Below are 21075 nucleotides of genomic sequence, written 5' to 3'. Positions count from 1 at the left end.
TCCGTGCGACCAATGAGGTGCACGCGTTCAAAGAATCTCGGCCAATGGGTGCGCGGCCCCTTCGTGAGACTGTCCTCACGCTCCGGCGCTTCACCCCTCCTTTATAATTCTAGCCCCGCTACCCGCCCGCTGCTTCTACCAATCCCAGCGCGGCACGGAGTGACGTCAGAGGCGCTTCGCGACTGACTCCCTCCCTTCACAAGGTAACGGAAACTTTCTTTCTTTTTAAAGTGCTAGTGCTTGGTTATTTAACAACGAATACACATTCGCCACAGTGCTCAAGTGTCTAGACAGGATAGCGTTGTTTCACTGCAAGTAAACTACTTCCATTTACTTTTCACGCGCTGCGGGTAGATCTCTTCCGCCTACCCTTTACTCTAGCATCGGTGAACCTGTTATTCCCCTAAACTCATCCACTTCTCCGGGATATATCCGAGTCTAAGGTTTCCCAGCGGACCCCTCTGCTTTCACCCAAGCTCCGAGGAACCTGCTACTCTTCCGATGTGACCCTTACTAGGTTACGCCACTATGGGAATTTTGCCAATGAACCTCGTTACTGACATTTATTCACACACGTATTCAGAAAAACCCTAGTTAGTGCTTCCCGGTTATCCTAACCTGCACCTAACTTTCCTTAAGCCTGTGACCTCAAGGCAATGGATTCTATTCACCCCTTGCCTTTTCAATTCCCCAGGGAGTTCGGACAACACTGACTGACACGGTTTACAAATGCATGGATTAATACATATATCAAGATAAGAACAAGAATAACAATAATAAAACAGTTCATGAATTGTTTTTACAAGAGATTATTCATGCGTATTCACAAGAGATTGATCAGGTCTCTCGGAATGACCGCTCTTATAGCAGCATTAATATACTAGCAGCTACCGACTTAGCTAGCCTAACTAATCCTGCCTAACCTTCAACTAGTCCCTAACCATCCTCTGCTAGCCAGAAAAACTGATAGAGCGCGCAAGGTCACCCAGCCAATAATTTCGCCGTTTCCGGCTTCGGGCCCATATACTTTCAATTCACACTATTCATTGACAGGGTGACTTCACGGGCTGCTACCAATTTGTGTGAATTCCCTACTGTTGTTCCTCAGCGTACCCGACTTACCATCCACCGACACGGGTACCTATGACCTCAACGGATCAGGGAGCTAGCTGTAAAAGGAAAGGCAGCAAAATACCAACCCAAAATGACATTCAATACTGTTGTAAAATGACCACGGACAACTGGAAGTTTTAAAAGCTTTATCTAAAGTTCGTTTTCATTAAGCATCAAGTTTACAAGAATAAGGCAATCAATAATCAAGATAATGAAAAGTACATAACTATAGAGAAATAAAGTCAGGGTAATCATGAAAATACTAATATGATATGCAACATGAAACGCTATGCATTCATGGTAAAAGTGCTTTAGACAAATTAATTAAGGCCGTTCTAGACCATATCAGAAAATGACAAACTGCAATGCAAAATATGATTTCTAAAAGGTAGGGTAACATGGGAACACGTTATGAAAAATGCAAATGACTTTATGATTCAATAGTTTGCGGAAAAGCATGGAAAATTCAACATGTGCAAAGGTGTGTCTTTATTGAAGCAAAAGACAGAAAAATAGAAAGGTGCAAGTTTAAAGAGTTTAGAGCGATATTTACCTAGACTGGTGTGTAAACCAAACCCTGGCCACGGGTCAGTTAAGGACCGGAAACCCTCAAGGAAGGATACCCCTCAAAGGACAGCAGGTGCAGAATGGACACCCCGGACAGGACAGGATACCCTCAGATTAGGAATCAGGACAGGACCCTCAGGACAGGACAGCAAACCCTCAGGACAGGACCGCTCAGGACAGGACCGCACCCGCAGTTTGGAAGCAACGCCTGCGCTCCACCCTCTCTGCAGCTATCGATCAAGACCCCGATTGGATCAGCGAACTCCCAGCAAAGTGCTTCGCCAGCACTTTAAGGTTCACTAGAACCTTAGTCTATGGTCAATCTCAGACAGAGTGCTCCGCAGCGCTCTGTATCTTCAGTCACCTATTGAGTACGATGGGTCAGTGACAGGTCAGCTAAACCAGACAAGTCGGACAACTTCCCTAGGTGAACCCAGGGTAGATATACAGTTTGGGGACGGTGTACCACCCCCCAATGTTGCAAAGTGTCAGAATTCCTCAATTTGGATTGGTCCTAGGGTAGGCTTTGGGTAACACACCAATCATAACACACTATTTGGATGCTTAATTTGCATCTTTTGGGTACCGCCTAGCAAGATTGGGGTTCCCATGAGAAACTGCAGAGAAATACAATATAATTTTACATTGTTGCTGAAAGGGACACATGACTTGGTTCTGCTGGGTTTGCAGGTCAGTTCTCAGGAGCATCTTGCCCATCCCTGCCAGCTGGCCAAGTTCCATCAGCCAAGGTTGTCAGTTCCCCAGACAGAGGAGCAAGCGCAGAAAGGCCCTCCAAGATGGCATGTGGCTCATGTCAGACCCCCATTCCCCGCGGTACATGAAAAGTAAGCGAGAACAAATTAATACATAGAAATAACATTATGAAAACACATCACAGGGTTTGTACTTTCAACTTATCACTAAGAAATATACTTATGCAGTCTAAATGTTAGCTACATATAAACAAGCACAAGAGCAGTGGCACGAGCAGTACCACGTTACAGGCAAAGCTATGTATTACGCATGCGCATAAATTTCCCTCCAAACCTGCAGACGCGTCAGGACACATGAGTGTGGCTGACGCATGCGCAGTAACTAAATACAAGCAGCGGCCATATTAAATGACTCGAGTAAATTATTTTAGTAAAACACATAGGCAAGCGTCGGGCAACCTCGTTTAAACACAGAATAAACGTTAGTAAGACGTACAACTTATTACTGGATTACACATAGACGAGGTTCATGAATTCGGCAAGTCGCAAAATATGCGAAGCTTTGCTTCATCAGAGCACAAGGCTGCCCCTTGCATAATCCGGTCAAACCGGTTCTGGGGCACACCAGCCCCAGTCCCAGCGCGGCCTGGATCAAAGGAAAGGGGTGTATCCACCCCCTTCCTGGGTCCCACCCATAGGAGGGGACCTAGCAGGTAATCCAGCCCCCCAGATTAGAATAAGAGTGGGAGCAGTGCCAATGCACTTCAGATTATCCTGATGATACATAAGAAATGAAACTCTGGACCCTTCGACATCCTACTCAACGTAGAAGACTGAAGAATCTCCCTTGTGGTCAAGGAGTGACCACCCTGTGCAAACAGGCACCATCCAGCCATCGACATCTGCTTTGTTGCAGTTCCCGCCGGAACTCAAGCGACAGAGATCGACGAGATCAAGCTTGCCTGCTTTCTAACAGCCCGATCCATAGTCCCTGCAGAGCTGAGACCCGTGGAGGCGACCGGAAGCGTGGGGCACGCCATCTTGAAAAGACCATGAGACGCTGACCGTGCAGCCCACGAGTGACCCTCGAAGCTGTACACCGGGGTTTGAGAAGCCCCAACCCTGAGCCACTCTTGCACCGAAGTTCAGCCCTCCACACTCGACGAGTGCTGCGTGGGGCCCTTCTGCTTCTTTTGGCACAACGCGTTGGCCCGGTCACTTGCCAGCTGGCTTGTGGCCCCTGTGCCGACGAAACTTGAAATACGACTTGTGATTCTGGTTGCTCCAGATTTACACCAGCTCCCCTAAAAAGGAGCCCCCGCTCTGACCTCCCTGGTCTGAGTGAGAAGCAATCTCCCAGTTCCGCGTGGATTGCTTTTGCCAAGTGTTGTTTACTCCAATCTTGAAGCCGACAGCGCCGACGGCGAGAGCCTTTGTGGGACAGATCGTGACCTGCTCCTGGACTTCGTAGATGCCCCAGAGCCCACGTGACAGCGGAGAGAAGCTCCTCGACAACCACCTGATTGCGCCCGACATTGCCTGGTTCCATCCTGGTTCCACCCTGGTCACTGCTGAGTGACCCAGACTCTGTCCCCTCTGCTTTCAGGTACTTTTCGACTTGGGTCCACCCTTGGATCCCACCGGACACTTCTCCTTCCCATCGCCTGCAGCATCTTCAGCTTCAAGCACCAAGAGCCTGCGTGACGAAACCCGACACCACTTCGACCCTGTGCACCCGCTTCCTGTGGGTGAGGTAACATTGCAACGCCGGTGTTCCCACACTGGTACACACCTCTAGGGTCTGTGTCTAAAGTTTTGTCCTTCTAGGTTCAGCGAAAGTGTCCTTAAATTCTATTTGTGTAACTTTTACGCACCATTGACTTAACATTGGTACATGCTTGTGCTTTCAGCACTGCACCCAAATCCCGCGGGCTTTTCCCGACTTCAGCATTGCTTGTCCCGACTGCTCCCAGCGATTCCCTAGGCCCTAGGCCTAACCACTGATCGATTGGTATCTCTTATACCATTTTTTTAGTATATGGTTTGAGTGGCCCCTCGCCCTCATCCAAAATTGTGCAACTTTGTATGTTATACTGTGCTTTTGATTTAACGCTTGGGCCCCTTTGTTCATAAAGAATACTGGGGATTATTTTAATTAATAAATACATATATTTTTATAATATATACTTGTGTGGTGTCCTTTCATTTGATATTACAGGATTGTGATTGGTAAAACAGCTCGCTTAACACGACCTCTTAAGTTAAGCCTTTAGGCTGCTTAGTCCATGCTACCCCTAGGATAGCTTGTCTAATAAGGTTGACTTACAACCAGACACCATAAGGGTTGTTTGGACTGATACAAGGTGGTTCCAGAACTGGAAACATCATATATCAGGCCACCTTCTCACAGCAGGTGTGCCGTTTCCGGCACGAATGCTCCAAGTGCGGAAGGAGACACCCAGTGGTGCGCTGCTGGCGGGTCGGGGGAGGACCCGCACAGGGGCAGCAGCAAGCGACGGCTCCCGACTTCAACCCCCTTCAACTATCCATGCGTTGAGGTGCATCTGCCTGGCGTACACTGACCGACATGTATCAGAAAATAAACCAGGAAATACCAGAGAAAACTACAGTTCCCGGCATGTCTCTCATGAGACATGCCCCACGTGATCCGGACGCTATGGCAGAAACCGGATATAATGAGACAAGGAGTTCCGGACACCACCAATTATTTGGTGAACCTAGTGACATTGCTGACCTGTTTCTACTGATTCAGAGGCACTAAGGGTGCTTTTGCACCAGCGTTTACTTTCCTGATTGTAACCTGCCATATTCCAGTATTCCTTGACCTTCGTGTCTACCATCTCCTCTGTTGGCGAGATGGCGTTTTTTAAATGGTCTCTTGCGGAGGAGAACCCGGAGCCACTTCTGAGTTTTGTTCCTCTTTGTTCCCTCTTGGCGAGACTGGCGGCCTCCCGTGGTCTCATGCGAGGATCATCTCGTCTATGTGTAACATACCTTTTGCCAGTTACTACGGCTACAGCGCGTGCTCTCTGATTTACATAGAACGGGAAGCGCATTGACTCTCTATCAACTCTGTTACTTGATCTTTATTTTTGTTCTCACAGCTTAGTCTACCGGATACCTTAACTTGCATTTTGACATTTGGTGTATTTTGGTTCCTGAGGACTCAGGAGTTGTTTTAGCCTCCCTGTGATCAGCATTACACTCAATTGAGCGTAACATTAAGCTCTAACCAGGCTTTCATTTACTGTTTTCTCTTGGTGCATGACAAGTGATACTATCACATATTGCTTTTGTGTTGTGGAATATTACCATATCAAAGCCGTTTCGTTTTGGTAGCAGTGCAGGAATATTAATGTACTTGCTTTCTCTTCTTACTTGGCCTTTTCGTTTGTTTACACTTAGGAGAGAGTAGTAGCAGGTGTCCAGGCAAATTCAGCCTTTGCATACCAGGCTATTCTGCACCGAACTTGGGTAGGTGGGAAGTTGTCTCATACTACGTCTCTTTAGTATCATGTTTTGTTTTGCTTGTACAAAATTCACTGTTTATTGTCTCCTCATAATAGCTGTTGTGTTGGAAGTCTGCAAAACACCCTCTTCTCTCTCATGGTTCCACTACCATTTCTTTACAGGTAGTGTGTTACAGTCAGTTCTGCTGTTCTATGTAATGGTGTATACTTTGGATTTTGCTACATGTTAATTTGGACTGTGTATTGACGGTATTCTTACTGTGTCTTCCTCAGATCTCCCTCCATGCTGTTCGTATCATTTCCTTCCCTCGTTTGACTATCTCACTAGTCAATGTATCTATCTATATATATATATATATATATATATATATATATATAATCCTCCTGATTGTGCTGCTATCAAGGATGGCCACCTGAGAAGACATTATTGCGGCTTTTGCTCTGGTACAGACAGAGCTCGCAGCCTCACATAGTGAAACTGTTGTTCTTTATACAAAGGTAGATAGGATGCAAAGAAAACCTTTCGCTGCTGAGGGACCATCACACCATGTGCCCTCTCCAGTGGTTGTAGAAATGCCTTCACAAATACTGTTAGCCCCTCCTGAGCAGTTTTATGGGGACATAAATTAGGTGCAGGTTTTCATGACCCAAGTTCCGCTCCATTTCACATGTAAGCCCAAAATGTTCACAACCAATCAGTCCTGTATTGCCTTTTGGATTTCTTATTTGGCAGGTGAAGGAGCACAATGGTCAGTACCCATAGTTAGAAGAGATGATCTGTTGCTTTACGACTGGTACACGTTCAGAGAGGAATTCGAGAAAACCTTTGACTGTTGCGCCGAAACCTGTTCGGCATACAGGGAACTACTGGAGCTCAAGCAGGGTAGCTTTGACTTGATAGGTTATCATAACATCTTCCGAAGACTTGTGGCTCAGACAGATTGGCCTGAATCCAAGCAAGTTGCCCTTTTTTACCAAGGGCTCAAAGGAGAGTTGAACGACGTCATCGCACAGGTAGATCCACAACCGCGGATATGTACAGCACTCATTGAACTGACTATGCAACTATATCACAGGTCGAGGGAATGAAAAGGAGACCACAAGCGGAAGGACATATCTACTCTGCTGTATGATTGTGCTAGATCTTCAAAATCTGGAACAACGAATCCTGAACCTATGGAGATTGGGACCGTTAGAGCTTCCTTAACTCTCAGTGAAAGAGACCATCGGCGCAGACAAGGTCTTTGTCTATATTGTCGAAGGAAAGGCCATTATCTAAGAGACTGTCCCATCAAACCGAAATTTGGTAGTTCCTGTTCAGGGCAAGTGGCCAACGTCGCAGCTGATAAGGGGGTGGAAAATCCAGAGCTTGAAGATGAAGGAAGGGGAACCATCAAGCTGCAGTATGATCCCTTCTGGGAATCACGACTCCCCCACGGATTCAGAACATTTCTTCATTACGATGGACATCATGGTACAACAAGATCAAAAAAGACTACGGGCGATGGTGGATTCAGGAGCAACATGTTGCTTCATGGACGAAACGGAACACGTAGATTAGGGGTGATTCTCATCCACAAAAGAACCCCCGAAATAGTGTATGCGGTGGATGGAAAAGAGCTGGAAACAGGACTAGTTTGTTATGCCATCCCACAGTACAGTTAATCTACAACGAACATCCAGGAGGACCTGGCTTTGCAGTTCATGTTGGACTGTTCTCATGAGACACAGGGTCAAGGCTGATTTGCATATGGCCAGGTCTAAACTAGGGTGGCATGGTGAGCACAAGAATGATGGATCTAACCTAGATCTCTTGACTGGGGATGAATGTTTTGATTTGTTCTGCATTCCGTCCATAAAGTGTGTGTCTTTTGCTTTCTTGCCCTAAGTGCGCTGGGTATGCCCAGACGTGGGTCCCGGGCTTACTGTGCCACTGGATTCAAGCTATCCCGGCTGATGAGATGTGAAACCCCAAAACCGGTCATAGGATGCTTGTTTCCAGTCCAAGGAGGACCTGGCTTGGCAGTTCGGGCTGGACTGTTCCCATGAGGCACAGGTTTAAGACTGAGTTTCATATGGCCAGGTCTAAACTGGGGTGGCATGGTGAGCAAAAGAATAATGGATTTAACCCAGATCACTTGACTGGGGGTGAATGTTTTGATTTGTTCTACATTCCGTCCATCAATTGTGTGTCTTTTACTTTTAGAAAGTTGACATTTTCCTGCATTAGTCATTTAGTGCCTGCTTCCTGTCTCTTCATCACATGGCTGGGTGTAGCTGATAGTTGGGCTTTGTGTATTTCTCCTAGATCAAATAATAGAGAGTTTAGGTGTGCGTGGATGGGCCATCACTGGCAGGCTGGGAGGGCAGAGCTAGGTACAGCCCTACTTATACTGGTTCCTGCCTCCATACAAAGAGATGGATACTCCCTGTAGTTAGTCTGGAGCCAGGCCAGGGAAGGTAGTATGCTTGGGGGCTTCAAACGGGCTTCAAAAGTAAGCCTCTAGAAGCTCCTCCCATCTTCCAGAGGAAGGGTACCAGATATAAATATTGGAAGTGAGACACCAGCTCTTCAGTACACTTCTGGATCTGTGAAAACTCTATTAGGAAGAAAGACTGATGTGCAGCTGAAAGGACTACACCACAAAAATAAACACCTGGATCTAAGTAAGAGAACAAATACAAAAAACAAGGTTAACCTAACTGGGATGGGATATTCCTTTTTAAGGAAGATTTCCCTCCCCCACCATAGGTGGCATGCTTCATCATCGGGAACCACCTTGCACCATGATATCTAGTCATGATGCATGCTACAACTCTTTCACTAAGAAAGAGGAGCTCACCTGATGTTTTCAGAGGTATGGACATTCTCTGCAATGAGCTGAAGGGCAGTGACGTAAGCAGAGCGTGCAACAAGTAATGTGGAGGTTGAAACTGACTACAGGGCATGCTCACACCTTTATTCGGGCTCCCCTGGATCAGGATTAAAACAAGGGACACTGCAGGAGTAAGTTCATCCTTCTAAAGTGTGTCACCAGAGAAGATCAACATGTTTCTGCCACTATAGCCTCAGATGACATGTTACGGCATTTCTTAGGATCTAAAGTAAAAGTGCTTCGGCTCTAAACGATGTACTCAAAATGAAATAATAATGCAATAGAACCTTGCAGAAGTCATCGGATCCCATGGCCTCAACACAAACTCCTTCACCGACGACACTCAACTCATCCTCTCCACCATAGAGAACCCTACTAACGCCAAAACCAACTTCTGAAGCACCATGAGACAGCTGCCTCAAGCTCAACTCTGACAAAATGGAAGTACTGATCTTCGGGAAGAACAACTCTGTATGGGACCACAGCTGGTGGCCAGAAGAGCTCAGACAAACACCCACACTGACAGACCACACACGCAACGTAGGCATCATCCTCGACAGTTAACTGACAATGAAATGAAAAGTCAACGCAGCCGTTGCCTCATGCTTCCACACTCTCTCCATGCTCTGCAGAATCTTCAGATTAATCCCTAGCAACACCAGAAAGACCATCAAGCAGGTCCTCATCACCAGCCGCCTAGACTACAGCAACAATCTCTAGGCCAGAATCTCCACTCAACTCCTTGAAAGACTCCAGACCATGCAGAACACCGCAGCCAGACTAATCCTGGACCTCCTCAAATGGACCCACATCACCCCCACCTCAGATATCGCCACTGGCACCCCATCCAGAAGAGATGCTAGTTCAAGATCCTCAAGCATGCCTGCAAAGCTCTACTCAACCAGGTACCGTCCTACATCAACCATGGGCTGAAGTAATACCTGCCTGCAAGACACCTGCGCTCCGCTTCACTCACCCTTGCACAGCCCTTGCATCCATCACAGCTGTAGTGGGGCTGCTCCTTCTACATTGCTGCCAAGACCTGGGACACCCTACCCCTCCCCCTTCGAACAGTTCCCTTCATGGCATAGTTGAGAAAGAAGTTCCAGACCTGGCTTTTTGATGGAGCCACAGCACCGCAGCGTCCAGATGCCCCTAGGGGCAATAGTGAGCACTCTATAAATATTGGTTGATTGATTGAATGAATACAGTAGCATATAGTGATCCAGTGGCAAATACAAGGGGTGGGAGGGTCCACTATCGGTCGCCTGTAGGAGAATCTAAACAACTATGTTACAGTTTCCAAAACAAAGGGGGCTTTTTAAGTTGTACCACCTGTCATCAAAACAATGTAACATGTACAGTTGAACCTATTGTTGATACCTGTAGGTAAGACAGACTTGAAACAATTGAGTGAAACAACTGCTGAAGTGAGTGCTTAATACACCCAAAAAATGTACATGCAAAACAAACCTAGAAAAAGGCTTATCTGAGATTGTCGGTGTGGTGCCTCAACTCGGAGGCACGGGAGAGGGGCTCAGGGTACTCTCTATTGTACTGAATTACATAGAAGAAAGTAGAGGGTAAGAGCTACATGGTAGTTAAACATAGGGGAGACAGAAAGAGAAAATAAAACTGTCTTGTGGGCATGGAAAGCATATAGAGTGGAGGTCAGATTGGTAGAGAAATTGTGGACCTCACTCACTCTATATTTAAAGAATACTGTTGTTCTGCTGGGTGCACAAACCTAGGATGAGTTTAATAGCAATTTACAGCAGTATTAGCCAGTACTAGGTGTATCAACCCAAATAAAATCAGGGTTGGCATCAACTTATAAATGGTAATGTAAGGTAAATTAAAACTCAGTTGGCCTCCATCTGAAGCTGAGGAGAAAAGAAAAGGGTACCATAAACATATTGTAATGACATAATTGAATGTGAAGTTACAGAATTGCAGATTTTATTAGCCAGTTGGATGCAAGCTCTTTCCTTGCTTTTTATCGAACAGCACCTACAAAGCACTACATTTTCCATGATCTCTCCCTGGGCAGGAAGTAACAACATAAAGAAAATACAGTTATCCAGTACAAAAGGAGTAATACAACCAACACGTCACCTTTCCTTGACGATTGAAGTTCAAAGTCCATGAAAAAACACAAACACTTCAAAAGTAACAGAAATTCTTTCAGTGGCCAAATAACGTCCTCTTTGCTTTGATGAACCTCCGCATCAAACTTATCCTCCATCTTAAAGGTACCTCTTCCTTCAGCCACATCACCACTTGGCATCTCATACCGTTGGTTGGTCGGGATTGGGACTAATAATAACAAGGTATTGCTACCAATGTCAGGGCGGGCATGCATTTAGCAGTGAAATAATATTTGCCCTTCTTTGTCTTTAATAAAATCAAGACTCTCCTTCGCCAACTGGCTATAAGAATCTGCATTTTCATTACAAGACAGGAGGCTCATATTATGCAAGTTTGAATAATAATAACAACTGTCATTGTGGCAAGCTGAACTGGCTTACAGGAAAAAGTCTTAAACGTTGACGCTCTAGAACAATCTGCAGATTTAATGATATCCTCCAAACTAGACCCTGCCCAAAAGGCTTTTACTGCCATAGCACCCCAGGCTGAATGAGCCACAAAACATTGTTTAGACTCCCCGCCAATGGCCACTAACCCTTTACCCCATCTACTCAGGGTAATTGCAGGAACCAGAGCGAATGGTTTCCACAATTAAATCAATTATGGGGTAGAGGTTCTGAGGGCGTCAGTCACCTTCACAAGTTGCTTAATACACCTCACAATTCACACCTTAGGTTGTGATGGGAATGAAGGAAAGTATATTGAGGTCGAGGCATTCTTAGTACATCTTGTAATGGCAAAGTGGACATCTATTAGCAAGAAATGCATTGTAGAAACATTCCAAAATCAAATATCTCAGTCCTTCCTAAATGAAACTAGACATAGTGGCATCACCAACTTGCCAGATACTAACTTCAAAGAAATGTTGTCGTTGTCCCCCTATAATTGGAACAGGTTCACATCCCGTACAATGCAATATTTGGGTTTAGGAAGATTGGTATATCTGATTTTCCTTCATCAACATGCACACTAAAGGGTTTTCTCAAAACATTTTACTGTTATTTTTTTTATATCCTGTCGATATCGCTGACCTCTAACCATTAATAGTCCCATAGGACTTTTGACCGACCAACAAAGAGGCCAAAATTTCAAAATTCTTGTGACATCTGATGAAACAGGATCCACACCCTGTTCCATACATCAGCCATTCCAAACCTCCCAGGCTGAATTATATGTATTAATTGCAGCTTGGGCCCATGGGTCTACGGAGCTTCGATATACCCTGAAGCAGACTCTGAAAGTCTTGGCATGTCTGCTAGCAACCTGATAGGTTCCTTTTTGCTGCCAGACTGTCCATACATAGAAGGACTGAACACTACCTTGCCTTTGATCAGACTCAGACTACACAGGTGAACGCCAGAAGCTCTAATTTATGTGCAATGGTAACTCCCTTCTGGACCATCTCCTTCCAGTGGATAAGGAGCCACACTCATCCAAGAGCTTTGCATCCAATTCTAATAGTAGATCTGGGAAGTTAGCAAGATGGTTCTTCTGTTCTATGTGCTTATGTGGTATAACCACCAGTTAATTTGCTCTTTTGCTTCCATGTCTTACAGAACCATCTCTGAATAATCTAAGCTTCTCTGTAAAGATTATCTGAATTGAGGATAAAAGAAGACCCACCAGCCTTGCAAATTGCTGGAGAAAAATCTGCTGTTCAGCCAACTTGGGGTGTTTTATTGTAATTATATGATCTTTCACGTTTTAAAATGTTTTATTAATGATTTAAAATAGTATTTTATTGTTGATTTTATGGTATTTGTTATATTGCTCTAAAGATCTTTGATCGAAATAAAGTGTATGAATGACTGATTAGCGTCCTCATCTTGAAAGTGTGTTTAAAGGGCAGACTGATTTGAGATCTCTTCGTTTTATTACAGGCCTGACCTGTTTTTTTTTTAAATTAAATTATATTGCCTACAAACCCTCTTGGGGGTAACAAACAAACCTCTATAGTCCCTTTCTGGCGAAACTCCTGTACCTCCAAAGACATCAACTTTATACACTCCGATGAAAACTAAATCGGAGAATGAAATATAGTCTGAACCGGAGTGGCATAAAACTCTGTATGAAACCCCTGGACTGTTTGGAAAACCCAAGGATCACTTGATATCAACATCCAATTTTCAGCAAAAAGGGTAAACATGCCCCCAGCTTTCATCAGGGGTGAGGAGAATACTCTTAACTTGAATTCCCACTGCCCTTGCTTGTCCTGTACAGAAGCCAAAATATACTTCCCTCCTTCTATGTAGGACGAACATTGGCTTTGTGTAACAGTACTGCTGACGGCTGAAGTAGGGCGTGTAGTAGTAGGAACGGCCAATAAAGCACTCCTTGTATCCTCTGGCCTTAGAAGAGACATGGTCGAACTCTTTCATTAGTGTGTAGTGAGCCTTACCAAAAGAAGCAAATGTCTCCACCAACAAGTCTCCTTCATGAAGTCATCACCAAATAAACACCCTTTTTTTATTCCAACCTTAAATTAGCCAATTCTCCCACCTTTTGGATTCATTGTATGCAAATGTCTTTTGACCTTTCATAAAACAATACAGCATTTGCATTACTCAAGAAACAACCTGCCCTTTAGGCCCATCTGGATATTATTTCCTCGTCCAGTATAAATCCCTTATTTCCAGCTTGCTCAGCTAGGCACAAATGTTTTGTCAATGAACCTTAGGTGTCCAACATTTTATTCACTCTTAGTGGCCAAGCTGAACCTACACCCCTTCTGGGACTTTACCACCCCTACTCAGGAAAGTGACAATTTTAATGTCCAAAAATAAAATCACAGCCCATTTATCTGAAATAATTGGTTCGTGGCATTGGGCCCTCATGTTTCGTTCTTATGGCTCTATCAATGTGAAATTGTTTTCTTGATTTTGTATATTAATCCACAAAAGGTGAAGGAAACCACCTGGTTAATTCAGGTATTGTACCAATGCTGGGTCAAACATGGGGCTACCTTCCACATCCAAAACCATTGTTTGCATTTTATCCAGCACTTTGAGCTTTTTTATGGAGATGGCAACATCATCATCAACATAGTATCATTATCATACAAATCATCTATAAATGTATCATTTAACTCATCCTTTGCCATTTTATATGGCCTTGCCAAACGTAAACTTTTTTCATGCTGCTGAATTGAACCACTACCATCCATATTATGGTCGATCCCCTGGACATTTTCTTCAAGTAGTCTATCTTTACTTTTCATTAGTCTCTTGCCCCTAGCAGGGGCAGACAAGGAAGACGATTTGGCTTTTGCAACAGAATTTGCCAATATAATTAGCCAAATTTTTGAAGGAAGAGGAGACCGCCTTTTCTATAGACATTGCCACGAAAGCATCCATAAAATCACACTTAAAAAAAAGAAAAAAAAGCTTCACCCTCCTCATAGTCTTTGTTAGAACCATCGTTATTTTCATTCATTATGAATGTCACCACACACAAGCAATTGAGCCCCCACAAAGAATGCGTAAAAGATACATTGTTTTACATTGTGCACATTGTGTACCTCAGAGTTCTATCAAAAAATCGTAGCACAGACAGAACTATGTATGCTTTAACACTCACATTCAAATACAATTGTACCATGCATATTGAACATTTGCAATATTTTCTAAATGTTGCAGAGATTATGATGAAATGACAGTTGGAGCCCAGACTCAAATTCTTAATCATCAGAGTGAGAATCAAAGAGCTGCCACTACAGCATTCGTGTTTCCCAAGCGAGTGCTCCAAACTAGAAGTAACAGGGCCTTCGAGCAGGAAATCAAGGAAATCTCGTCCAGCTGCTCTGCTCTAAACAGACAGAAGTAATTACTCTCAACAATGCAACTCACAGTGCAGCATGCATGAGAACTAAAGCGCCCTATTAAATTAAAATCTGAAAACAGATTTAAAACATTTAACGATTAGATCACAGCACACCTAGCATTTACAAAATCTAGCACACAGGTGCAGCATCTACTCAACTAAAGAAGCAAGAAAAGAGGGCACATTAATTGGCCTGCACCTATTTTAGTGGATGGATGTATTTTCGTTATGTTGTTACTTCCTGCCCAGGGGAGCAGGATTATGGGAAATGTAGTGCTTTGATGGTGCTCTTCGATAAGCAACAAATAATTAGATTATTGATTTATTATTTATATATTTATATATTTATATAGCACACTACTACCCGAGGGCGTCTAGGCGCTTGCAGAATGGGCACAAAGAGCACACTGAAATGATTGGTTTCCTATCCTTGGACAGATTCACAGAGTAAAGAGCCATGTCTTAAGTCCCTTCCTAAAGGACAATAGATCAGAAGCATTTTTTAAATGAAATGGTAGCTTATTCCACCATTTTGTAGTGATACTGATGAAGCTTTTACCACTCCATCTTTGAAGACGGAAAGTAGGCTCTGTCACCAACTTCAGTGAAGCCAACCGAAGTGTGCGTGCTGGGATATGCCATTTGAAGCGCTTTATCAGGTAACTGGGTCTTGAATTTTTTAGTGCCTTAAAGGCAATGAAGAAGGCTTTAAACCTGATGCGCTTTTCCATTGGTAGCCAATGCAGAGAGTTGAGAGCGTGTTTGGCCAATGAGTATTTGGCTAGTCCAAAAAGCAATCTTGCAGAGGAATTCTGAAGTACCTGCAGCTTAGCCAATAACGATTTATTTACTCCAACCAGTAACCCGCTACAATAATAGAGTTTTGATAACACCAGTGCTGACACCACCGCTTTCTGCAGATTTGTCGGTATAAATGGGAGCACTTTCCTCAGAATTTTGATAGTGTAATAGATGGAAGCAGTAAGCATTTTTACATGCTGGGAGAAGGATAGAGTGGTATCCATAATAACGTCAAGGTTTTTGGCCTTGGTGACTGGAGTGGCAACAGTCCCTAATTCAGATGGCCGCCATTCTGAGGACCAAAATGTTGTGTCTTTGCCAAAAAGTAGAATCTGTTTTATTTGAGTTCAACTTAAGGCAATTTTCAGCCATCCATTCGCTGACACATCTCATGCACTCCTTGAAATTCAGAGCTGTATCATCATTTTTGCTCGAAATCGATATGATAATCTGCGTGTCGTCTGCCTATGACAGCAGTTCAAAACCATGAGTTTTGATCATGCGAGCCAAGGGAGCGACATAAATGTTGAATAGGGTAGGGCATAAGGATAAGCCCTGGGGCACCACACAATGGAGCCTAAAACATTTTGATTTAAAACCTCCTACTTCAACAAATTGTTCCCGATCATGCAAGAAAGACTTAAGGAGTGCCAAAGTTGGGCCTCCTACCCCTGCCTCTTGAAGTCGATATAATAAGGTGCCGTGATCTACAGTGTCAAAGGCAGCTGACAAATCTAGCAGTATTAGAGCTGCCGATCCTCCCTTGTCAACTGCCAATCTAATTTCCTCAGTAGCGGTGATCAATGCCAATTCAGTACTATGATGGGCTCTAAAGCCATACTGGGTGGTATCCAGCACCTGTTTGTTCTCAATAAACGTAACTAATTCCTGATTCATATGTTTTTCAAGAATCTTCGCTGGTATAGGTAAGCGGGAAATAGGACGATAATTTCCCACATCTGTTTTATCCAAATTGTTTTTTTAACCCCTTCACTGCGGCGGCTATTCTGCCGCAGTGCTAAGGGGGCAGGGCGGAAGAGCGGCGGGCGAATGCTGGTGACGGAACCGCTCCGTCACCAGCGTCGGTTGCGCTGTGCTTATAACGGAGCGGTTCCGTCATGGCCCGCCCCGCTCAATAGAACGCGTGCCGGGCGGGCCATGACGGAACCGCTCCATCATCAGCACAGCGCGACCGCGGCTGATGACGGAGCAGTTCCGTCATCAGCAGGGTAGGGGTTAATAAAGGTAAAATAGATGTTTTTTTCCAAAGCAGGGGGAAGGTTGCAGTTTCAATAGCTGTGTTAAGAACCTCCATGAAAGGACAGGCGATTGTCTCCTCTAACATATGACTTACTCTGGAAGGACATGGATCCAGCGACGATCCTGACTTAGGGGCCTATTAGGATGGCGGACGGACCTGCGTCCGTCCGCCATCCCAGAGGTGGAGGGACCGTCCGCAGGGGCAGCGGCGGTCCCTCCGTGCGAATTAGGATGTGACCGCCACCCTGGTGGTCACATCCTGTATTTTTAACATTGCGGCGGGTCCCCAACCTGAAAAAAACACATGCTTTTCCACGGCGGAAAAGCCGCCGTGGAAAAGCATGTTTGCACATGCATCCTAATATGGCTGGCGGTGTCTGATAGACACCGCCACCATATTAGAGCTTTTCCGCCGCGGGACCGAAGCGGAAAAGCTGCGGACGGTCTTCCCGACCCCCCTGGCATCCTAATCTGGCGGGGGGGTCTTGTGAATCACCGCAGCGGTGAATCCGCATCCACCGCCGGCCTGGAGGATGCGGATTCACCGCAATCATATTCGGGCCCTTAGTTCCTACAAGGATTTTTGCAGTTTGTTCATCATAAATTAATGTAAAGTTAAAAAAAGGAAGTGGATTATGTTCATGGGCTTGATGCACATTGGGCTGAGTTTTGCGCGTTATAAATCTATTTTCATTCATTCAAATGGGCAAGTCTAAGCGTGCATTTACAATATCAATTGGAAAAGCTTGGACACCCTGGGAAGTTACCGACTGTGCCGTAAAGGTGTTATAGATAGAAGAGACTTTATCACAAAAATAGGAGACCAAGTTGTCACAAAAAGCTTGATCTGTTATGCTTCGACTGGTCTCCTGCATATGGCTAAGTTTTAAAACTGTTGCAAAAAGCTCTTTGGAGTTATTCTGTGCTTCTTCTATTCTCTCTGAGAAATAACTGATTTTAGTATTTTTAATCAGTTCTTTATATTGAGCCAGTCTTAACTTGTATCTTTCTTTTTCTTTAGGGTCGTAGTGTTTGCGCTAGCATCTTTTTTGACTACAACAGAGTCTTCTTAGTGTTCTTAGTTCTTCAGAGAACCAAGGTTCAGTAGGTGCCATCCTGCTGATTTTCCCAGCTCTCTGGGGGATTGTGATATGTGCCGCTGCTGAGATCTAGTTGTGGTATTATAAAGAGGCTGCTTCTGGATCTCTGGGGAGGCAAGGTTTACTCTGACTCAGTTGATTTGTAAATTCAGTTTTATCAAACCACTGCCACAAGTAGCTTTTATGACTACTTGCTAGACCGTGCCGTGCTTGGGGCCAGTTGAAAGCGGCAGATAGAGAGTTAGCATCACTGCAGAATGGTCTGACCAGTGAAGTTGTAAGTTACTACTAAATTTCAACAAGGGTCAATCCGAAAAAAACTGCGTCCAAAATGTGGCCAGCAGTGTGAGTGAGTCCTACTACAATCTACTGTAAGCCTGCACCTGTCACTAGGTCCATCAGGGACAGTGAATCTTTGTCCAAGGTGTTATCTAAATGGAAATTAAAATCACCTAAAATGGTGAACTCTTGAGAAATTAACTTTGTGTTCCAAAAGCTGGCCCATAGTTTGCATAAAATTATTTCTTGATCCAGGCGGCCTGTACACTAGCAGCCCATTGAAAGAAAACACATGACTGGCTGCTTTCTTAAAAGAGAGCACCTCAACTTCTGTGTCTGTGGGAATAACTTTAAAATATGCTTTCATAATGCTACATAATAAGAGACTCCTATTTTGTAATAAAGTCATGCGTGATAAATGTGTTTTTTATTTAATAGCAAATTAAAGAGCAGTAACCAATTATTGTTCAAGGAACTTACTTCAAGTATATGTATTGTTCCTCTTCATACAGTCAATTGATTGATTTCTTTTCTTTAGCTTTTAATCTCATATTGTGTTGCATGTGTTTATATGATCACTCAGAAAATATGTGTTTCACCCACCGGAGCTTGGCAAGACAAAACATTATGGGAATAACACCACTAACATCCATATGGTTAAGACAATTAAGGAAGGGTACATTTTTTTTTTTTTTACTTTTTAGGTGGAGCTGAGTTGTCTGCAAGACATGCTGTATTCAGTCTATTGGCTTTAATCACACACACAGTGCTTTTGGTTGGTTATTTAGCCTACTTTTAGAAATTCCTTTGTTCTGGTTGGTGAGTAGTATACATCTGTCCGTTGGGTGCTTGGTTCCCTCCCAGCGGACTTCACTGATTGTTCCTTTTTGTCGGCCATCTCTGGCCATCTGTTGCCTCCTGGCTCACACCCCTATCTCCCGTCCTTGCAGTGCACCATGGAGATTGTTTTTTTTTTCAGGAAACGTCAGCCACAGTAAAAGTAATTAGACTCTGTTTCCTTTCCTTAAAAACACAAGGACAGGAAGAAATTTACATATATGACTGTACAAGTCTGTTATAATTGGATTTTCTTGCACAGATTGTCTACTGATGTCTTTATAGGACAGTCTCATTCTAAGTCCTCTAGATAGTGCTGCAGCTGCTGTTTTGGTCCTGTCTGTAATTCCCAAATTTTAGGTCCTCTAGGCAGTGCTGCAGGTGCTTCTTTGGTCCTGTCAGTAATTCCTCACTCTACGTACTCTAGACAGTGCTGCTAGCTGCTTCCCTGGTCCCATCAGTAATTCCTCATTCTAAGTCTACTAGACAGTGATGCTACCTGCTTCTCTGGTCTCATCGGTATATCTTCACTCTAAGCCTTTTAGACAGTGCTGCATCTGCTTCTTTGGCCATGTGGTAATTCCCAATTCTACCTCCTCTAGGCAATGCTGCAGCTGTGTCTCTAATTCCACTGGCAATTCCTCATTCTTAGTCCTCTGGGCAGTGCTGATAGCTGCCCCTCTGGTCCTGTCAGTTATTTCTCATTCTAAATCCTCTAGACAGTGCTGCTAGCTGCTTCTCTCGTCCCATCAGTAATTCGTCATTCTAAGTCCTCTAGGCAGTGCTTCGGCTGTGTCTAAGGTCACTGTGGTAATTTCTCCTTCTAAGTTTTCCAGGCAGTGCTGCTAGCTGCTTTTCTGGTCCTGTCAGTAATTCCTCATTCTTAGTCCTCTGGGGAGTGCTGCTAGCTACTTCCTTGGTCCCAGTAGTGATTCCTCATTCTAAGTCCTGTAAGCAACAGTGGCGGCCGGTAAATTTTGAAAGAAGAGGGGCGCTCCGTTTATCCCCGCAGACTCACTTCGCATATCGGCATTTGAAATTTTGCAGTCATTACCGAACTTTCCCCAACTGCATTTGTTTCTTATATTATTCTCCATTTAAACAGGCTAAATGCAGACACAAATCATTTGATGGATTTTGCAAAAAAGATGTGATTAAAAGGTTTTACTTTTGACTATTAAAGGGCTATATGGCTACGCGGTGAGATTTATATCAGAGTACTCTTAAGAGTTAAACACATATCTTTAAGAAGACACCAGCCCCCATGAATGTATCTTACAGTGGCCATAAATAAGTGAATACCGAAACTGAATTTGTTCTTTTCTACTCTCATACCTACACAGCACCACGTAATGGCACATATAACAATAATATGAGGAATTTGGGGGGGCGGAGCTAGCCAAGCAACGAGATGGCCGCATCTTAGGCGAGCTCCTTACTGATGCCCGCATTAATCCTATCAAAATCCTTCACATCTAGACCTGTTCAAGGTAAAAAAAAGTGCACTAGATACTGGGAAGTAGCCAGCGGTGGAGGAGGCCGGAAATTGGCGAGCTTGGACACTGTGGTGAAAGAAATTGCGGACCAGGACACTCAGGCCCAATCAAGCGAAAACAAAACTGAAGCCGCGGACTAAAGTGCAGGCAAGCACCGGGACACAGAGCACGCACTGCAGCACTGAACAAGGCCTCTGTGTAAATCCAGGACGGCTGATAGAGCACTAACAAGGTGAGCTCAGCGCTGCCTGGGAGGTGAAGTCGGCGCCCGATAGCTGACGTGGAAGACGGGGAAAACAAATTGTTGCCCAACATGGACGGCGCTGACAGGAACAAAGCCGCCGTAGGGGAAACCATCCTTGTTGAAGGAACATGACTGGGAACTGCTTAAGCCTGTGGTGGAGGGAAGGTGAGTGCCTGCAGGCGGCCCGCAGCACACGCGACACTGGGCACAACATCGGCGGAACGACCCCTGTGAGGCAAGGGACCGCTGCTGAACATTGGAAGTAACTCACGGGGGGGGTGGGGCTCATATAACGGCTCAATACACACGGCGCTGAGAATACTGCGACCGC

Source organism: Lissotriton helveticus, chromosome 7 (genome assembly GCF_964261635.1).
Source record: "Lissotriton helveticus chromosome 7, aLisHel1.1, whole genome shotgun sequence".
Lineage (NCBI taxonomy): Eukaryota > Metazoa > Chordata > Amphibia > Caudata > Salamandridae > Lissotriton > Lissotriton helveticus.
Note: the sequence above shows the minus strand (reverse complement) of the source record.